Below are 7,390 nucleotides of genomic sequence, written 5' to 3'. Positions count from 1 at the left end.
GGCTAGTGCTAACGGTTAGCTAGCGCTTGCTACAACTGCCGTTTTTTCACTTCTACTGAACAATCTGTTGTAACAAAATATCCACATGGGCCAGATTTACACTTGACTTTATTTATGTGATAAATAAGTTGTTATTCCACCAGAAAATGGCAAAAAAGAGTGAAAAATTGTGTTTCTCTAAAGATTCTACTTCCCCCTCGGCGAAGCCACGCCCCCTTCTATGACGAGATGCCGTCTGTATCTTATAGCACTTTTCTACCTTCATTAGGCCCAAAGCGCTTTACAGGAAAGGAACCAGTCACCCATTCACACTTTCATTCATACAATGGTAGATACTGGAGGCAAAGAGGGTGAAGTGTCTTGCTTAAGAACTGGGATTCAAACCTCTGACCTTCCCATGATGAGACGACCCGCTCTACCATCTGTCACACTGTATTTGACACATAAGACGTATACATAACAACAAAGAAAATATTCATTTGCTAAACCACTTCCATGCAAGTGTAGTAGAAAAAACGCTACATCTAAAGTTTTATATTTTAACAAACACCCCCTCTATTTTTTTGAATATTCGCTATTGTCTGTTTTGTTTTGAGTTATACATCTTACCAGTAGATGGTGCTGTAGCGCTACTGTGGGGACTAGAGAGGCTCGCGCATGCGCAGCTTCAGAAGTAAACGAGCTGTGGCCTGACAACATCTCTACGTCTGTCCACAGGTACGGTAAAAAAAAAAGTTCTTTTTGTAGCTCAATCTTGGTCCAAAATAGTTTTAATCCAATTCGAAGTGTTGAATGTATGATCTGAACGAATTGTGAAAGTGCAAGATCATTTGGTTTAATTAGAAGATGTATTTTTCGTTGCAAACGTTGTTCAACGGTTAAACAAAAAAACGTTAGTTAAAAGTGTAGTTGTAGAATGAATGTATGTACTGTCAATGATCCAAGCAGTGTTTTGCGCTAAAGTCCCTTGTAAAACATTTTCGTATCCAATTCGTTAAATGGTATCCAAATTCAAGTTTAGTTTCAGAGTTATGGAGTTCGTTGTCGCCGGTTGCTAGGCGATGAGACGGAGCAAGGCGTTGAAGGGAGATGAACTGTTGGACATTTAGTGGACTTTTTTATGCACTACCGTAGTCATAATTTAAGTAAAGTGAAGGAGTATGAGTGTGCGTGTGTGAGAGACATATTTTTGAGATGTCTATGTATTTATTTTGTCAACTGTCAATAATGGTATGTCTTCATGTATGTAAATATTGAATTGAGAAGTAAACGGGCTGTGGCCTGACTAACAACGTCTCCTCTACGTCTGTCCACAGCATGACCATAGGCAACACGCTAGGCTAGCTTTGTGCCACTTGTAACCGCCCAGCTTCCTCTAGGGCTGGCGCCGGTAACACAAGCTTGTGTTTTTTATGGCATTTAAAGCATAATAGAACTACATTCATAGAGCAGAGTGAGCGTCTCAGCCTCCCGTTTTACCAGCTGTAAACAGTTCCAGCCAGAGGAGGGGGAAATGAAGAAAATTTCCCATTACTTCAAAACTAATTAATACAGCTTAATGGCAGCATACAGTGCTAACCATTAAGCTAATGCTAGCTTCATGCTACATGCTAACACTAGCTACGATCGCCTTTTTTTCCTTCTTTTTTTTGCTTCGACTGGACAATGCTGTGAAAAAACAGCCACACAGACAAGATTTTGACTTGACTTTATCCTGTGTGATAAATATGTTTATCGTCCACCAGAAAATGGCTAAAAAGAATGAAAAAATGACCTTACTTCCTGCCCCTTGGCTAGGCCACGCCCCTTGTATGTCTGTTTCTGAACTGAACCTTACATATTCTATTCTTTTTGTTTCAGCCAATCAGAAGCCGGTGCTGTCAGCAGCTAAGCCCCAACACAGAACTACTTCTGATCCACCATCGTGACGGTGCACAGCTGCACTGTCTTGCAGTCAAAGGGTCAACACTTCTGCCAAAATGGCCAGCCTAGAAGCAGACCGCATGATGTCTGAAGACGACACTTCAGCAGTGGATGTCAAAACCGTCATCGCAGAGCTTGAGAAGTTTTTTCTGCAAGCGGACGAAGATGGCGGAGGAGGTTTGGACGAGGAGGAATTCACAAAAGCAATGCGTGAAGCGAATTTTTATCCAGACTACGATGACGAGGAGCTTATTGCTTTACACATGCAGATCGATGCCAATTGTGACGGGACAGTTGATTTTAACGAACTTTTGGACTTCAACCTGGGCAAAATGCTCGCTAAGGGGAAACTTGATTTTAACGATCGACTTTTCCCTTTGCCCATAAAGACTGTCGAAAGCAGGCATTACAACAAAATCCTTCAAATCGTCGCTCGTCCCCTAGAGCTCACAGACGCTCTCTATAGCAATGGGCAGCTCAAGTATGTGGAGAATGAATACATCACCATAACTTCAGATGGCACGTTGAAGTTTTGGAGCAAGAGATTTGACAAGCACATCACGGATTCTGTCAACACAAATACAGAAACCCTGCCCTTCTCACACAAGCCGAAAGTTCATGTCACAGACATGGTTTACATAAAAGAAAAGGAGGAAGTCGCCATTGCCACCAGCGAAAGAGAACTGTGCTTCTACTTTTGGGAAAGTGCAAAACTGTCCATAAAATATGCCATAATCATGGAAGGAGGGCGACTTACCGCTTTGCATTACTGGTCTGACGGTAAGCGAACGATTTTTGCCATCGGTGATATTAAGGGAGTTTTGCACGTTTGCGTCTGCACCGATATTACAGAGGGTGACCTTTTTAATCCGAAGGCATTTGAGACCAAGAAAATCGATGATTACCGTCGTGTTTACATATCGTCTCTGCTGCGGTATACAACCAAAGAATACATGGTTCTCAATCTACTCCCTTTTGACGACTCCATTTCATCGATCAAATTCATCCCAGCTCTGGAGGATTTGGCCGTGTGTGCAAGCTCGTCCACAAAACTGGTGCTGTATACTGTACCCAAAACGAGCTCTGACAGGGTAAACAAAAAGAATTACCCAAATCCATCAGCCAAAAAGATCTTCTCTTGCATGGACTATTGTGCCACGTCGCAGGATTTGGCTACGGGGGGAGTGGACGGGGTTTTGCAATGTTGGTATTCATACAAACCTGTGCACAAGTTTCAGATGCAGCAATACTCGAAACCAATTTTCTGTGTCCTGGACAACCCCAAACACAAAGTGGTACTGGCCATACATGAGGACCAAACCATCTGCATCTGGGCCTTAGAAGCGAGAAACTGCCTTCAGATGATCAAGCGACCCATCGGCCCCAGCATCCTCTCTGCGGTGCACTATGACCTGCGAAACAACGAACTGGTCCTTGCAAACACGAACATCGGGGTCCTTCTCGGGAAAGGAACAGACGTATTCAAGGAGATGCTTTCGTCGCACAGCAAGCCAGTCTGCGGCATGCTTTATCACAACATCTTCAAGCAGGTGGTCTCCGTTTGCCAAATGGGCGACGTCATAGTTTGGGACGTCAAAACGGGCAAAACTGTTATGCAATTCAACGCCAGCCCTTTCGGTCTCATCGCATCGACGGCGATCGCACTAAACGGGCCCCAACGCAAGCTCATAACTGTGTGCAACGACGGCCGGGTGCGGTTTTGGAACTTCAACAATGGACAAGAGCTGGATGTGTTGCCCGTGACCGTGCCTTCGGAGATCACTGGATTGGTCTGCACAGAGGAGATGGTTTTCCTCAGCGCGAAAGAGTCAAACCTCATCTACTGTCTGGACGTAGAGGGAGAAGATGCGAAGTACTTGGAGCACCCGTTCATCGAAGGGGGCGTGACGTCCATGGCGATACATCTGGAAAACAGCTGGATAGTCACAGCCTCGGGAAACGGGATAGTCCTCGTCTGGGACATCAAAACTCTTCAAACACTTTACTCTATTAACATCAAGGAAAGCACCAGCGTTCAGGTATTCATGGGAAAAGATCCGAAGGGGAACGCCGGGGTCCCACTGCCGATAGAGAAGGAGAGTTTTTTAATCGAGCAGTACAAACGCATTCCAGTTCCGAAGAAGTTAATCGAAGAGAAGACGGACTTGTTAGAGCCGAAGCAAGTCCTCAGAAGTCCACTTGTGCATTGTCTGAAAGGCGAAGGCCGTGATTTGACGATGGTCTTGGTCGCCGATAAAGTCTACGTCAGTGTGTGGCCAATATCATCGACAGGGAAAATGCACGCAAAGTTTAAGGCGGTACAAGACGAAGACGCCGACATAATGTGCATGGAAACTGATACCAATGAACAGATTCTTATGGTTGGGGATTCCAAAGGCTTTGTTCATGTGTGGCAGATAGAACGACTGTGCAACAAACAGTTTGATCCTGAAGGTCCTCCCCCGTTGTTGCACAGTTGGAAAGCCCACAATGGGGCCATCACGGGCGTTAGCTGCAATCCAAGTTGCCAGATTTTTTTCACAGCTGGATTTGACTGTAATGTCAATTCGTGGACGAACAAGCAGCGTCTGGTCGGTACCTTTGGAAAGGACCAATGGGACGTCCAGGAACTTCATCCAGACTGGGTAGCGCCGATCAAAGTCACAGAAGAAGATGAAGATTATTTGCAGAAATATCAGGAGCAAAGCAAGACAGATCGTCTTGTTTGGCAATATGAGGATGAAGAGCAGGAACCGAGTAAATTGGTTGAATACCAAAGCTACCTGCATGATTCTAAAGAGTTCATTAAAAATCTGAAGCAAAGTCGGAGGGATTTTGAGATGCAGAGGTCAATAGAGGAGGTCCAGGAGAACAAAGAAGTGCCTCAACCTTGCGAAGTCAAGCATTTTCTGGAAAAAAAGCAATGTCGCGATCTGCCACTTCTGTACAAATATCCCTTAACAGGACCTGCAAGTGAAGAACAGCTGACAGAATGTGGCCATAAACTTATAAACAACATGCAGCTCAGACTTGAGGAAACTCCACCAACCAGAAAGGTACAAGTAAAAAAGATGGACGCTTCTCAGGACTTACCAAAAAGTCATTCAGTGCTTGGTGCAAATGCAGCAGCTCATCTTAAAAACTGCAGAAGCAAAAACAATAAAGTGGCAAAGGAAGTGGGGGAAGATGCTGAAGACACGAGCGATCACAAACCAGAATTCGAACGCTGGTATCCACTTGAAACCCAGAAGAAGTGCAGCTCCCAGTACAACTATTTAACAAAGCTCAGTTTGAAAGAAGCTGGAGAAATTAAAGATGGCAAACCTACAAAACTTCAGTCTGGACAGAGAGCTAAAAAGGAAGACCCAAAGGCTATGCAAAAAGTCAAAGATGATGCTAAACTTGACAAATGTGCTCTTCCTCCAAAGTCAGCTAACAATGGTAGTTTGGCGACCTCTCGAGTGAAACATGGTCTGAAAGTTAAAAAGGAAAGCTCGGATTCTAGTTGGAAGGAAAGAAAGGAATTCCATCAGCATTTGTTGGGACACAAGTGCGTCAAAGTGCTTGAGCCAAGTGACTGCATCATAGAATCTGAAAAATTCACTAAATCAACTGTGTATCCCGTCATGAAGGTGCCAAAAACTCGAATTTCATCTAAGTTTGGCGTCGCTCAAGTTGACAATCAAACCTCCGTCCGGACCAAGACCTCCTTCGGGCGTGATCGTGAATCGCCGAGATCGTCGAGCAAGCCGCAAATCCAGCAGGACCATGGAAGGGAGTCGGATGGGAAAATGTGGGTTGTAACTTCATGTGATAAAAAAACACAGGCAGAGGGGGAGGGCCTTGTAAAGCCCTCACTTCTTTGTTGAATTTACTCAATAAACACCGTAGCATATTACATTGTGTTTTGTGTGTTTTTGTCGTGACTTGTGTTGTGACTATTATAATGATTCAGACTCTGATAGAACATGACTTTAAACAATTTGCACATTGTCAGAAGGGACGACATAATTCAATACGCTCATTTTCTATATACTCTATAGTAGTGGTTCTCAATAGCAGCTTCTGGACCCACCTTTGTGACCCAGAAATATTGTAATTATTTAATATTTTCACTACTTTAAACTTTTACTTGAAATAGTAGATTATTTGTCACGACAGACTCTGAATTAAGTAGTTCAAACTTTTAACTTGTGGCAACACACGATTAAAACGAAAGGAAATATAAGAATCAAAATTAACATTGACATCTTTAATACTTTGCCTAAAGGAAATAGTAAATGGTAAATGGTCTCAACTTATATAGCTATATATATATTTCGTGTGTTTTATAACTGAATCCGTGCGAGCCTGAATGTATCTGGGAAATGGCGACATCTAGAGGTAATAGTGAGTTTTGAGCGCCCGTCAAACATTAGATTAACTTTAGCTCCATCTGGTGCCAGTGCAGTAGAATGCAGGTCTGACTGAAGCGCGGCCTATTTGACTGATCGGAACATACTTGAAGATCTGGACATTTACACTGACTTTTCTTTGTCCTGTGAATTTACTGATAATATGGAAAAATACTGCACATTCTGTGGAATAAAAGAAAAAGATGATCAAACAATAAGTCACATATGTTCTCACACATTTCTTCAGTTAGCATTTAATTTGATTGCATTATCTTTATCAGATCAATTTGTTTCCAAAACGTGTGAAAAACACATGAAACCTGTTTGATGTTACTACGTTTATTTAAAAAGTCAAATAACATTTTCCCCTGTAATTAACCGCTGATGAACTTCACCTGCGCTCATAGAGAAGACCCCGCCCCTTCCCTGTAGACCGATTCCTATTGGCTGAGCTGCGTGTCTGTCAGCCCCACACACCTGCTTTTATTGCGAAAATGAGGGAAAGAGTTTGGGATCTCGGCGGTGGCGGCAGCACGAGCTCTTCAGCGTCTTCTGGATCTGACTTGGAAGTTTCTCCACAAGGTGAGTTCAGTTTTCTTCAAGAAAACATTTAACTTTAAATGACTTGAGATGTTTGGAATAAAGTTAACAATGAACCCCTTGTGCAGGTGGAGGAGCTGAGCCGTCATCTGTCCGGAGGCTCGCACCGACTTCAGGTAGTTCCTGCGACCGCTTTGTGTTTGGGATGTCTGGGGTCGGCCATTGTAGATGCTGCCAAATTAAATCATGGATTTGATTGAAAAGATTAGTATTTTTGCTCTGGTGACAGTTGTCTAACTTGTCATGATTAAATCCGGTTTAAATATAATTCCATGCGGCCTTTGATTGGTCAGAACGCACCTGAGCGCAATCGGCTAATTGAAAATAGGGCGGAGTCTTGTTTGATTGGCTTCAGGCAAGTCTGTGTAACGTGATTTTTAATTTTTGTAAATGTAGGCTATATCTTTTTCAATTTAAACCTGGGCCTTAGTTAGGTTGTGGCTCCTCAGGCCATTGTTTTATTGGATAATTAT

Source organism: Gobius niger (assembly GCF_951799975.1).
Source record: "Gobius niger genome assembly, chromosome: 23".
Classification (NCBI taxonomy): domain Eukaryota; kingdom Metazoa; phylum Chordata; class Actinopteri; order Gobiiformes; family Gobiidae; genus Gobius; species Gobius niger.
This window is presented reverse-complemented; position numbering follows the sequence as displayed.